The sequence below is a fragment of the Falco naumanni genome, chromosome 1 (genome assembly GCF_017639655.2).
Source record: "Falco naumanni isolate bFalNau1 chromosome 1, bFalNau1.pat, whole genome shotgun sequence".
NCBI lineage: Eukaryota > Metazoa > Chordata > Aves > Falconiformes > Falconidae > Falco > Falco naumanni.
Genome location: NC_054054.1, coordinates 97745925 through 97760843, shown reverse-complemented (window position 1 = coordinate 97760843; position 14919 = coordinate 97745925). Strand labels below are relative to the sequence as shown.

Sequence of the window (14919 nt, the reverse complement as noted above, 5' to 3'; positions counted from 1 at the left end):
ATGGCAGATCTTCCTTCTGCTTTCACAGACACTCTGAGATGTACAGAATTAGCAGCTGTAGTAGAAAAACAAAATTAAGAAATGACACACCTCTCATCTGAATATTCATCTTCATAATCCAGCAAGGCAGTCCCTTGTTGGAAGTTTTCTAGGAGTACTTGCTTCATTTAGCTGTCCATCTGTTTAAGGAATGTGAGAGGAAAATACGATTTGATCTTTAGTCACTGCAACTATAGCTTTATTAACTTCAGTGGAGTCATAATTACGTGTCAAGTAGGAAAAGGCTTTGCTTGTGAGAACATCTGTGCTAAGTGGATGGTTTTAGTTTTTCAGGGTTTACCATGTTTGAGATTCTTCCTGCCCTACACCAGTAAGAACATGGAAGGATTAAGATGTGATCCCTCAACACCTTATAGCAACACTTTCTTACTTATGGGCCCTTAGCCTCTTCTGAAGAATAAAGTCTTTGAATCCACTTCCAAAAGCTGTGGCAAACCCACAGCTTTCTTCTACATCATACTCTTCCCTTTCTTTTTATATTTATTGCACATTTGTATCAAAAGAAAGTCCTTTTACCTTTGTATTGTAGAGTGTGCCTCCATCTACCTCCCTCAGGAGCAGGATGGAGCCTGAGACCTGATGAAGGCAACAGGGTTAAGGACTCACCTGAGCCCTCAGAGGTGCTGACCGCTCACAGATCTCATTTCTTGTGAAAGTGGGTTGTGAGCCATCAGTGTAGGATCTAGGTCAAAGAAAATTAGAAACTCCAGTGATTTTAAGACGGCAGAGAATGTACTCTGAACCACTGAAAATGTTCTTTCAAACCAGTGTTCTTAAATATGTGAATAAGACTCTTTCTCATTCCTAATGAGGGGTGAAACACTGGGAGATTAAACCAGGCGTTTATACCAGCGAGCTCTCATAGCGTCTGTCCAGAGGAAGGTTGCAGACCCCACTGTACGAGCGTGCTTTGCGTTGATTCAAGTAGGTATCTAAGCGTGCACATCTTTCTGTTCGCTTCAGCTGCAGTGTGGGTCCTCCAGCCAGGGGGGTGGGATGGCTTCTATCTCTTGGCCATCACTTTCCCTCCAGTGAAAGGTTTCCTGCATCCGGCAGTTTTCTGCTGGCAGCTGGATACAGAGCCAATGCCAGGCTGCAGTGTATGGAGCCAAATAAATAAAATTCAGCACTCACAATGATGCAAAGAATATCAAGTCTGGCAAAACGCTGGCTGCGTATTGCAAATGGTCTCTCTCGGACGGTCATTACCTAGCCGGCTGGGTCCGGGTTCTCCCTGTTAGATTTTGTGCTTGTAGATTTATTCATGTTGCTGTTTCTTATTAAAGGCAATGCCCTGAGAGGATATTAAGGTCTCGTTTGACCACAGAGCTAAAATATAAAGCTCCAAATTCTCCTCTCCATTGTACCTAATTAAGGAATCTCATTAACCCTCTATGTGGATAGATTGAGAGGATGTCTTCTTTCTGCAGGCTGCTAATAGGTTTTCTGGTAGAACAGCACGCGTACTGGAGCCTGGGTATTAGGTGCGGTGCTGGACGTACTCTGCCAGCTCGTGGCAGTGACCTTTTCTTTTCTTGTCTGTTCATCCTGAGACACTTCTCTGAACTAAACCTAGTCCTTTAGGGTTGATTTTTCTCTTTTCTCACTCTACTTCTGCAGCGCTGTCAGTTCAAATGCTGGGAAACCAGTTGCCTAATCTAGTGGAATTTTCTGGAATTCAAAGGGCTGAGGATCTGCTGGGTGGTGGTGGTGAGGAAAAAATCCTGGATCAGTTTCCTCAGCTGACTACGTCCAGGGATAACTGGACAAACAAATTCAGCACAGTGCTGGTTATAATTTTCCTGCATGTCATCCCTGCACCACAGAAAACGTAAGGGCGTATGTAACAGGGTGGTCTGTACTACACCAGTGACTCTGCCACGGTTAGAAAGTTGTCCACTGATCCATTTGTCAGGAAAGCAATGATCTGGTCGTTTCTTATGTTCAGCTCTCCTGTCTGGGGGCTGCTGAAGAAAATCTGGACAGCAATGAGATGATAAAGGATGTGCTGCTGAGCGTGGTGCAGGAACATTGCCCAGCTTCTGCAGGGAGTGGGCTCCAGCCCAGCAGGGTTGACCGGTTCCCACTCAGCACTAACCTGCTACATTGATCTGCCTTCAGTGCTCCCACTGGGGGGGCTCCCCTGGGGTCCCCAGCGCTGTAGCACAAGGGTGGGTGCAGGGCCAGGCACTCCGTGTTCAGCAGCCTGCCTGTGCCAAGAAACCTCACCAGCACACCAGGTGCCGGGAGCAGATGTGGAGGCGGTGGCTGTGTGTGGAGTCCCCTTGGGGCTGGCAGGGTGGAAGCCAAAAGCCCAGATGGGCTCACACCGAGCGGCGCAGGGGGGCTGCCATGGGGGTTTGCTGCAGGAACCAGAGCTGGGCAGCAGGGACGGGGAGCTGCTCCACCAGGCGCTGCGTGGCTCAGGCTGCCGAGTCTGAGGAGGCGCAGCAGTAGGAAGGTTGTCAGATGGACTTCTGTGTGGGCAGATGAGGATGGGCAGATGGCCAGAAAGAAAGAGGAGTCGCAAACACCCCACATAGTTAAAAGACCTGATCTGTATTGGAATCAGAGCATGGAAACTTCAAAAGATGCTCCTGAATTCCTGTTTGCTAAATGGCTGTGGCTGAATTCTCACCCTAAGCTGCCATGAGGATTTGTGTGTTATGAAGGACACTGTTTGCCTGGCCTTTCCCTCAGCAGATGGGGAGCTGATGCTGTTGAAGTGGGCTTTAAATAATGAAATGGGAAGCAAAAGGGGAGGAAGAAACAAAGCTGCACTTATTTAGCACAAAACCAAGAAGCTGAGCAAACTGAAGCAGTGGAAGGGCATGAAGGGAAATTATTTCATTTTTTGTTCTCAATGGAGGAGAGGAGCTGAAATATTTGCAAATGGGCTGTTTGAACTAGCCAGTGTTATTGAAACCTGCTGAGAAGATTCACATTTTTGGACTGCTATAAAAATGCTTGTATTCCACTAGGCAGAGCAGACTGAACAAAACAGCAGGCAAGAGTGGCTGCCAGTTGGTAGCAAATCTGGAGCACTTGCTGATTCATATTTATATAAGAAAGCATGAGACAGGGTTGTCTGCTGCAGACCACCATAATACCTGTGTTAGTGTTTGAAGAGGGCCCCTGCAGTCAATATTTCTAGTTCAGCCCCCTGCCTACATGAGCCTTCCTGTTTACTCTTCCCTGGGTCCTCACTGTTACCAGCCCTTTCATCCTTCATGCTAATGGCCGCAGGTAACTGTTGGGATGATTCATGTGCATTACGCCTCAAGGAGAATATGCTACGAAGTAGAAGGACTGTTTTCCAATCAATGATGATAAGCAAGAATCAATCATGTACCATAACCTGCATATATCACAGAAAGGGACATATATTGACCAATGCTCATGGCCTGAACAATATGCTGGCTTATTAATTTTCATGAGTTTTTTCCAAAGATGCATTAACTTGGACAACACAAGGTCACCGTGCAGAGAGCTGGACAAGCACTGCAAATTATTTTGCACAAATTTAAAATAATTCTTTTAGGCCCTGATCATCCTTCTGCATTGTTAATCTCCACAAAACCCTGAGTGGTCAACTTTATTCCTTCCAGTAGCTTTGCATATGTTGTTTGTAGCAACCTGCAGAGCTAGTTCCTCAGAGCATTTTGCATAATCACAAATGCCAGCAATGATACTGGAGAAACAATAGCACACGAATTACACAATTAATGAAGGCACCTGGGAATATAAAAATACCCGAGGGACCCTTTCACTGAGTTGAATAAGGGAGGAAAAAAGTCACCTTAGCTATCACAGTGAAGCACTAAGCGATTATGTTTAAGTGAAATAGCAAGACTGGTATTCAGATAAAACTGTTCCCCTGTGGCCTTTAAATCTATGGCCTTTAAATCATTTTCTTGCATCCATTGAGCTATTCTGAGGTGCATTACCTGTGCAAGGTTCTATTAAATGACCGGGAAAGATCAGTGTAATTTTTCCTAGTGATCCTGCATATTTACTGTGCAAAGGACAGCTCTGGCACAGCGGAGAGAGGATGCCCGGCAGCAGTGTGCTTTCTGGACCAGAGCTGGCCTGCAGGAGGATGGTCTCTTACAGAGAGAGGTTTGGATCGGTTTGTACCTGCCCATTTTTTCCTTAGTAGAGTAAGGTAAAGCCAGAATTGGGCTTATTAAGTAGCTTTTCCTTCTGTTGCCTTGAACTTACTTTTATTATAGGCAATAATGTTAATTGAAAAAAAAAATAGCAATAAAGAATATACAACTTTATCTAGAGAATCTCTGCAAATCCAAATAATTGGCTGCCTCTGTAACCTGATAGGCACAAAAGGCAGATGCCACATCAGCTTTTACTCTAACCATTAAAGTTTTATGTCTTTAAACTATCCAAACTGGACTAATCGGTTATGTGTATTATTTTGCTGGCTAACATAATACATGCCTCATACTTACATAAGAGTATCATTGAACTTAAAAATTTCTTAAAGATTGGATTTGCAAGAATTCTGGGAAACCCAGGCTTACTTAACTAGTGTATTAAACCTACAGCATCCTAATTGCCTAATTTACAAATATTTCAAACCTGACATATAAATGCACTACAAGGTTAATTGCTCTTCTTAGTCAATTAGGAGGAAACTTACACTCTTTATTATATAAAAGTAAGCCGTTATCACATTCTACATTTTTATATCCAAGGTTCAATAATGACAAAACTTTTATCTCAACCCTGCAAAACCTTAATTAGTTTCTCTCTGAATGCCCATTTCTTCACAAAACCCCAAATCTCAGTATCTCCTCCATGTATATTTGCTCTGTGATTCCTAAGTGTTATTCTTAGGTAGGCTTTACATAAAGTTTCCGGGTGTCCTGCTTTGGCTCTCTTTTGTAAGCTTTTGTATTTCTACAAATGCATCCTCTCTACAGCTGCTGGCTCAGCTGGATGTTTAAAGGTAGTTTTTACCTTGTAGATCAGAGATGGAGCTTCTGAGAGATGCTTTTCTAGCATCTGTCAGACTCTTACCTTTTTCCCAAAATTGAGATGTTTCACAGTATACCTGTTTTATTTTTTTAGTTTATTTTGTTCTGGTTACTCCAATGTTTTGACCAGATCAAAGGGAGTGTTTTCGAGATATTGGAACACAGCATTGTAATTTTTTTTAAATGACCTTTCAATGGGAAAGTATTCTATATTGAAAAAAAAAAAAAAGTCAAAATTGACATAATACTGAAACAAATTTTGAGAAATTTCTCTCTCAAAAAAATTTCAATCTTTTTTTTCTGTGCTTCTCTTTTGAACAAGTCTACACAACAAATCTGGAAATTAAAAGTTTCCCTGGAGATAAAAATTCCATTTCCTTCTCAGATTTAGTAAAAACCAGTGATTTCAACCTTTGGTTTGCAGGTCACGACGGGGTATATGGATTCTTTCTGAATAATAGTGAAATATCTAATAAAAACTGGGCTATTACTGGCAGACTGAACTGCATTATACCAGTGCCTGTCCCTCAGCTGCAAAACTGTAAGGTTTGCAAATTTAAAACGTAGTATTTTTCCATCTCCCGAGGCAACAATTCCTCATGATATGTTCCTATACACACTAGCAGATGCTGGAACAAATAACTTGTAAGTAAACGGTGGATGCTGCTGAAAGCCTTTGATGGTGCACACTTATTACCGTCAGTGTCTGCTTTTTGTCATTGTTTGTTTAGTGTTCAGAGGGTTTATGTCATATCAAATCATCCTGCAATAGCTGATAATGTTTTTGTTTAAGTAGGTTAACTTGTCTAAATAATGAAATACTTACAGATCCTTTGACCCAAACTCAGCTGAACACAGATGGGCTGTCTGTGATGAAAGCGGGAATCAATAGGATATTCCAGCCTGAATAAGTCAGTGAGTCAGATTTCATCTTCCTTATGCTACAGCTCTCTGATCTTTATCACTTCTGAAATAACGTTATGCTCAGTTCATATCCTAAAGAAAAGAAACATATTTTTCCAGTCCACCTTTTTAGCAAAGGTCATCCTGTTGTGCTGCCTAATGCCCTCCGAGTGTTAATGGGTTAGAGACATTACTAAAATAGCTGTCACTTTGCATATTAGTTCCCTGTACGTTGCATGCTCATCATTATTTAAGTTTGCTGTTGGGGGATAGGAAGGGAAAGTACAGAACTGTCAAATCCAAATTTTTTGTAATACTGAGAGATTTAAAGGAAAAAAGTCATCTTCATACATTGGAACAGCTTGGGGGGGGGGGGGGGGGCGCGGATCTGGCCAGGAAAGCTCACCTGGCAGCGGGTTTTCAGAGTGGAAAAGAATGTCTGTGTGTTTTGTTTCGTCTTGTGGTAAATATTCAGGGCAACCGTTCCCCTGCCGGGAGCAGCCCTGGGCAGGTGTGGCACAGGGAGCAAGTGCCCCACGCTGTGGCGTGTGGGCTGCTCAGGTCTCCCATCCCTCCGCCTGGCGAACCAGGCGCGGACCACACTGTGCTAGAGAGAAGGCAGAGCCCTGATCTTCTGCCGAGCCAACAGAACGGGCTGCTGCCTCAGAACTGCACATTCCTCATCACTGTATTTTTCCACGGTCCACTGAGAGTCTGCAGACAGTCTCCACTCATATTTAAATGGGAGCCCTGATCCTCTTCAGACAGCTTTAGGAAAAAAGCGTTTAGGTCTCTAGCTTCGGATCAGCTCATATTAGTGGGTATACAGAGCAGCCTCCTTGATTTCATTATTCTGTTTAAAAAAAGCACCTCTGACTCTACTTGCATTGAATGTGCTTATGCTTTCTAATTTTCACTGTGATTTGATCTGAACAACTTATCCCTTCAGTCAGCCTGCACTCCCCTTGAAACAAAAGAGAAAAGCTCCAGAAAGGTTTGATTCCCTGACACTCCCACAGTTGGAAACATATTTTTAAAGGGTTTTCTTGACTATTGTAGTAATGTAAATGATGTAAATTGGAACTGACTGGAAGCAACTAGAATCTCGGTTAGGACTAGGAGTGGCCTTAAGAATCGAGTAGATAAACCTTCCTGAACCTATAGAAGAGGGAATGAAACCCTGCATCTTCACCTTTGCCTTTCCTATATATCTGGGTATGTCATGCTAAAAAAAGAAATACGGTCATCAGAACAGCAAGCGCCCTTACAGGGCATTTCACTTCGTCTGGGATACTCAAAAGCATTTCTCAGGCCAGAGCCATGACCCAGCAGCAAGCACCATGGCATGATTTCTGTGCCAGTTTCGTGAGTGTTTAGACCAGAGAAATGCTGCATTTAGCAAATATAGCCACAGGACTCAGTGCGCTATTTGCATACCTAATCCACAGTAATCAACAAAAGCAATCCAATATCATTGCTCCTGGTGGTTTCTACCAACCACTTGTATGGAGCAAAGGGCACAGCCGTGCTCTCTGGTGCTTTCTTCCAGGCGGTGATGTGCCCTATGAAGCCGTTTGTAAGCATGAGGTGGGTACTGAGAGGAGTTCCGCCACCACCTTGGTACGAGCTACCTGTTCAGCACTACCTTCCCACACAAGCTGCAGCCTGTTGTAATTGCTCTGAGCACGTGCGTGTATCACCATGAGAGCACTGGTCCTGTCCCTGACTCGGTGCACACCTGAGACCCCACAGTCACTGCAGGGGCTCTGCGACCCCTCTCAGGCATGCTGACATGCCAGTGCTGCATGCGCTGCCTGTGCCTGGCGGCTCTTCTTTTAGCTCCTCGGTGTATTTGTATTCCTGCACGTAACTTGGCTGTACCAACATTTTCCTGAAGTAATTTCAAATGCAGTCAAGTCTCTACAATGCAGATTGCAAGAAAATTCTCTTTCATGTCTGTTGTATGGAGGCTTGCTATTATCCTGTAACATTTTATTTATATATTTCATGCACTGTTTCTAAAGGGCTGTCAAATAACTGTCAATTATTTATTCATATCAGGTGGAGCAGATGTAGAGAAACTGCCATATCCAAAGTTAAAGAGCACTATCTCAAAACTTTGTAGGAAAGAAATAATTCAGATTTTAATAACCTTACCTTTTACTCATGTGTTTTTTTCCATTTCTAAGGTTTTTTGCTTGGGTTGATTACCATACACATTGCTGTAGGTGATTTTGTTTGAAGGTAGTTGAGTGAAAAATAAAGATTAATCTTGACTGAATTTTTAATCATGTTTGCAAATGAATTGCAGCAACCAAATACCAACTGGTGTGGAAATGCATTTATTAAGAACATATGGAATCGAAAATGAGCTGCTTGGTAACTTTACCAGCTCAGCAAGCTCCTTATGACTTGTTCCATAAAATTATTCATTTGGTAAACAATGGGATTGTCTTTAAGTAAGCTGCATTGGGGAAACTTTATATGTAGCAGTGTGTGATGATACATGGGGAAAAGAACCAGAGATGGGGGACTGGGCAGCACGGATGGGAGGCTGGGGAGACTGTTCAAACCTCTGTTCGTTCATAGGCTTCCTGTGGTAGCAGATGCCTGCTTTCTATGCTGCAGCTTATTTGTATGTAAAATGGAGAAGAGGGGCACTGATAGGTGTCACGTGATGCTCCATCATCTCCTGATGGAGGACCCAAAGCTGATGTAAAATGTATTTGAAAGGACTGAATGAAGTAGCACACAGACAGCTGGGCTGATGCATGTGGCATGAAGATCTGCTTTGTAGCAGTCCTTCAAATCCCTCGCTATAAATTGACATGCCCAGTGTTCCCGAGGGTCCAGGGGGACAGATTTGTCTCCTACCTGTCATCCCTCCTAGGAGCAGCTGCCAGCTGCCTCCAGCTGCCTCCTTCTCTCTCCTGTTGCACTGTTTCTAATGCTATTCTTTGGGTACATGAAGTGCTATTGATTCACTTCAACCATTGCTGCCTGCCCGGTTTCACTTCTGTTAATCCTTTTTCAGTACAAAGGCTCCAAGTGCTCCCCTGGATTGTGGTGCAATCTCTCTTAACATTTCCCAGCAGCATGGGCTGATGGATTGTCTTTTGGGGCACTAACTTTCCGTGATGTTACTCTGTCATGTTGTACAGAAGAGCTAATGGTTTTGAGACTTCTTAAGGATAGTTTTGGTTAGATGCTGCTCCTATTGAAGTTGGTATGATGTTGTTAGTGATTCAAAGGAAGCTCAGTACTTTTATTAACAAAACCTACTTCTAAATTTTGACTCATTGTAGCCTGCTCAGATCAGCATATACCATCAACCTGCAGCTTTTATCTGTTTTCTCAAACGCTGGCATCTCGGATAAAATGTTTGAGTCTATTCTTTGGTTTTCTACAAGCCAAATCCAGCTGACTGAAGCTGGCAGGTCTAATCTCAGTTTCGTTGCTCCATCCTTACTTAGAAGGTTATAAATTCTTCGAGTTAGGAAAATAAAAGTCTTCTTGTAGCAGTTTATCTCTTCCTGAAACATTCAGGACTGGCTACTATCAGATCAGAGTAAGAAACCATTTAAGCCAGTCTGTGATGACAAGCCCCGTACTCTTCCTGTCCATGCTCCTAAGGGGCGCATAGTTTGGGATCGGGTTGTGTTGTGGTTTAACCCCAGCCAGCAACCGAGCCCCATGCAGCTGCTCACTCCCTCCCCCTTTGTGAGATAGCAGGGAGAATCAGAAAAGTGAGAAAACTCATGGATTGAGATAAAGACAGTTTAATAGGTAAAGCAAAACCGCAAATGCAGGCAAAGCAAAGCCAGGAATTCCCCACTCACCACAGCAGGCAGGTACTCACCCATCCCTGGGGCTGCAGGGCTGCAGCATGTGTCACGGTGACTCGGGAAGACGAACGCTGTAACTCTGAATGACACCCCCACACACCCAGCCCCCTTTTCTTCTTCTTCCCCCAGATTTGTGTACTCAGCATGACATTCTGTGGTGCGGAATGTTCCTTTGGCTAGTTGGGGTCAGTTGTCCTGGCTCTGCTCCCGCCTGGCTTCTTGTGCACCCGCCCACTGGCAGAGCACGGGGAACTTGAAAAGTCCTTGATTTAGAGTAAGCACTACTTAGCAACAACTAAAACATCAATGTGTTATCAACATTATTCTCACACTAAGTCCAAAACACAGCACCATATCAGTTACTAAGAAGAAAATTAACTCTATCCCAACAGAAACCTGGACAGGTTGGTTTTGGCTTCTTTTGTTTTTCACACCACCACCACCCCGCCTGAAGAAAACATTTTGGGAGAATTTTTTTCTGGTTTCATTTTAAAATCACCACATACCCTTGCAGTGTTCATCACTTTCCCTGTATTATTGTTGTAGACAGTGTTAAGATCCTAGCTGATTGAGTTTATTGATTTCTGAGTGATCTCTTGAGTGTTATTTCACATTCATGTTCTGTCAGCATTGTGTAGACAGCCTGTGTTAGAGAATTTTGTATTTATTATACATGAAACTACTGCTCTGCAGACTTCCAATTTCAAGGCATTGAATGGATGTAGGAACACAAGGGACAGTGTGCACTGTCTCTCTACAAGGCACTTTTTATTTGAATACTTCCGAAATTAAAGAAAGAAAATTTGGAAAAGTATATTCAAGGCAGATTTATTTCTTATTTTCTACAGTAACTAAGTCACATCTAAGAGCACAGCCCCATACTGCTTTGGAGGCTTATGGGAGGAAGAAAAACAAAACATGCTGTCCTGAATTCTTTGTGCAGGCTACTTTTTTCCATAAAAACCTTTCGTGCTTTGTTGCATGTAACAAATTGGTTTTTGTATCCTCTAGATCATTTTTTTTCTAATTAACATTGGTATTTGAACTCTTGTTTCTGAGCTAGGTACTAACTCCAGAAGCCTACTGCAAACCTTGACCTGCTTTGTTCCTCTCCGAAGCTCTGCAATAACATTTTATGAAGACACGTTTGGAAGTGTCATTGTGATATTCTAGGCTGGCCGTCATCCTGATGCCCTACAGCAATGCTACAGCTTACTGGGATACCTTTCCCTTCCCACTTGTCTCTGAGCTATTTTAGGCAACAGCCAGTTAATCCTTTTCTCTAGTAAAACCCCTCAAAGGGTTTGCCCTGAGCGGTGATGTTGCACTCTCTCTCAAAGGATGCTCTTACAATGCAGTGACCAAAATGTCTTATAAAACCAACCCAGAAGTACGTTAGGCGTAACGTTACTACTACTTTTCCACAGACCTTGACGTTACAGAGTCAATGCATGCCAGACAACATTGTGTCTATCAGCATGATGTTCGTTCAACTTTCTTCACTGCGTCATTTCATAAAGCAAGTTTTAAGAAATGCCAGGAAATTGTAAATGTTTGAAATCAACAGAATCCAACAATCTTAAAAAAAAAAAAAAAAAGGCAAAAAAAAAGTGCGCCAGCTTTAATTCTTAACATCATGCATAGTTTGCACGTTTTTCAGTGGGACTCTTGGGGACATAAGATGGGTCTATATCAGTCGGCAATTGCCCAGCCTGGACTCCTTAGAAGTCTAATGCCCTTCATTTTCCTGCTGCTTAGTTGATGATAATGGCCACCAGGAGCAACGTTTTAGAGGGAAAGGGAAGGGGAATTGTGTTAGACCTCTGGCAAAATGCTCTTCAAGGGAAAAACCTCAGATTACCCACTTTGAATGAGCAGAGAGCAATCACAGAAATCTATTAAAGTAAATTTCTCACATATCAAGTTGGTTGTTGGTTTTTTTTCATTTTTTCCATATCTAGTGTTTTTTTCCTGCTTATCCTTGGCTGTGAACTTCAGTCTCTCACATGATGTAAACAGCAGCTAACAAACCAAGAGCTACATCTATCTTATCTGTCATTAGCTTTCAGCTTTCCCATCTGCCGTCAAACTGGGCTGTGGGTCCTGGAAATATCACTCTAATCTGTCAGCAGCTTACTTCTGTGTCTCTTAGTCACTCAGTCCAACCTCAGATTGGTATTTATTTGTTCCTATATAATGATATTTTTCTTGCATTCTATGAAATACCATATCTTTCTGCAGTGAGTCTTGTTGGGGTTTTTGTTTGTTTGTTTGTTTTTTTCCTTGCTATGGCTGCGCTGCAATTAGCAATGAGTCAACTTTACAAAATTTGGCTCAGGTTCCCCGGAGTTCAGAGGTTTCTCTGCCTTTAGTGAAAACTATAGCCCATGACACTACCCAGAGGGGAACACGATCATGCACTTACAACCACAGTTTTCCTGTATATCTGTTTTGTTTTAAATATTATTCCCTCACTTTACAGTATGCAGATCGCTTAATTTAATTTTCATTGGCAGTTGTTGAAACTTTGTGTATTTTAGTAGCTCCTAATAGTATTTGGTAACGTTCTTTTTTAAAGCTGATGATTGAAAATCTTAATTTTAATATAATTGCATAATGCTAAATTGTGAAGCTGTGCCAATTTACTGGGATTTGAGGCAGCCGACCCATTTTTGCTTGTTTAACTGATTTCTTTCTCTGGTAAATGAAGGTTCAAATAACATTCGGGATGACAGAGGCAAATCACCTACAAAAACACAATGCTAGGTGATTTTAAGTTGTGGTTTGATAAAAGTCCCAGGGTATGGCTACCGCATGACAAGCTATTATAATAGACGTGAGTGAGGTCAAAGGCAGCAAAACCAATGATTAAGATGTATTGCCACAGAAATGTGAAATCTTTTGGGATACATGCAATCTTGAACTAAATGCCAATAAATGTAACAAAAAGTAGACAAGATACGTGTTAGAGAGATGAATGAGGGGGATTCGTGGGCTCAGGAGGTATGTGGAGAGCGTTCAGGAAAAGAGGATTCTTGTGACAGTATGGTAGACCTTTATCCAGCAGTGTAACAGGCAGTAATATCGGTCAAAACAGATACTGCAACTAGAAAAGGACATTGTTTTCTCCTCTATCAGGAGAACAGAAAATAACAGCCTCAGCTCTGCCAAAATCAAAACAGCTAACACTCACTAGTGTCAACACCTTTGCTTCTGTCATGAAGGGCACTTGTGCCGTTTCCTCATGCCTTCTTTGTTGGTTTTGCTGTGGCATAAATGTTGCTTGACGGATCTGAGGTAGTCAAGTGCAAGGAGAACCGAGCAACTAATGATATCTGGGGCTGAGCTGCTGAGGATAATCTTTGTTTGCTCTGTCTTTCACAATGTGATGTATGCGGTGCCCTGGCTCTAAGCAAAGGCAGAAAATTGTGCCAATTCCTAGTAAACTGAAAAACAGGTCATTCAACTTCATGTTTACAGTGACAATTAAGGCAAATGGTAATGAGCTTAGTAGCAAATTAATATTAACCTCCCAACTTCACCAAAACTCTACTTTAAACTACCTGTGCTTTGCTCTGCTTATATCTGATGCTCATGAAGAAATGAGAAATACAGAGCAACTTCCATAAATCTTCCTGAGAGAAAAAAAAAAAAAAAAAACTTCTTTCAAAAATAAAAAGCCTCTCTGCCATAAAGTCTCCAAATATAACTTGGTCATATTTTCATTAAGTCAATGGTGAGAAACCTGCTGTCCACTGCAATTCTACTGCAATAGAGTCAAACAGCCAGAACTACTTCCGAGGGGGAAGAGTTAACTGTGGAGAGAGGCCATTGCACACAGCCTTTTTGTCCTTGAACTGCCTCTCACATTTATTCCAAGCTCAGCTGAGTCTCAGCTTCATGTGTTAAATCATCCTTGAGCCATGCCCACAGTTTTCCGGGTTCTGCATTCATCTTTCTATGCCTTGTGTTGGCACTAAACTAGTTGGAAGATTTGTTTCTAATAACTAACTAGCATGGAAGATTGAGGTCACTTTTGAAATCCAGGGTGTGGAAGGATGGAAGACACAGGCAACGTATAACGAGCATGTTATACTTTCTCTACTATAGATCCTACTTACCCCTATTCATATCCCTGGAGAACTACAGTAATCTGGATTGAAGATGGTAATAGCACAGTGAGTTCTCTTCTGTCCTGTTTGCTGTCTTTAATATTACACTGAGACTGAAAATTCTCAGGGGAAGGGTTCTGTCATAATAGCACAATCACTATGACAAGGGGAAAATTGCCTTTAGATGCTATTCGATAAAATTCAAATCACGGTTGTAATAATCAATGTCTTTCTTGGCTAATTCATGAAGTCTACACACAGCATAGCATTATAAACGTGTCCTCTTTGCTGGGCTTGATTTTGTTAATGAAGTAATGAGCAAGAATATAAGAGAACGTTCAGCTCCATCCTTCTCCCTGGATTCACCTTATGATTCTTACTCCAGCTGCTACATCCTCTATATCAGTTTCTGTAGGATGGGATAATAGCCCACTGGCATCATGCCCTACCTTTCCATCACCTTGGACACAATCGCTGGGCTAAGCTGTTTCAGAGCAACTTTGCTAGTTATTGCAAAGATAGAATTAACCAAACTGCGCTGCTGGTGTGCCTGTAAGTCCTGGTGAACCACCTACAAGCAATAGATCAGTTTTGATCATCGGAGCTCAGTAATTCTTAATATCTGTTCTTTGCTTTCACAGTGAAGTCCTGTGGTTGCGGAACAAATGTTTGCTTTTCAGACCAACTTACAAAACTGGAGAAGGAATTAGAACTTCCTTCATATAAGAATGAAACTATTCATATGAATAGTTTCATCCTTATTTGATTCTATATGGAATTGAACTGACTTACATGGTTTGAAAGTCTTTGGCCATTTGTGGCTTCTCTAATTTGTAGCATTTTCAATGTATCTGTTCTATAACTGTATCGAGCCATAATTCTGATCTGTCAGAGATCAGGATTTAGGGCAAAGGGAGGTAATTGTACCTGCAACCAGTAGTCCCTGCTTTCCTGTAAAGGGATCTATAGGACAGCCAGCATCAGGGCTGCCCCATTTGTATCCCT

The 14919-nt window shown here is 42.2% G+C and overlaps 1 long non-coding RNA gene across 9 annotated transcripts in view; it reads right to left on the bottom strand.

The window, feature by feature from the left end:
- Nucleotides 1-13142, bottom strand: part of LOC121095919 — a 31265-nt gene extending 18123 nt beyond the window's left edge. For 6 of the 9 annotated variants that reach the window (XR_005830259.1, XR_005830265.1, XR_005830257.1 and 3 more), the window contains exons 1-3: nt 12996-13142; nt 577-742; nt 91-179 (exon numbers count right to left, since the gene is read on the bottom strand). This is a non-coding gene — a long non-coding RNA (uncharacterized LOC121095919). Of the gene's footprint in view, nt 1-90; nt 180-576; nt 743-9816; nt 9956-12995 lie in introns of those variants that run through there. The other 3 variants (XR_005830263.1, XR_005830267.1, XR_005830255.1) reach the window with 3 other exon arrangements.
- Nucleotides 13143-14919: the final 1777 nt, after the last annotated feature.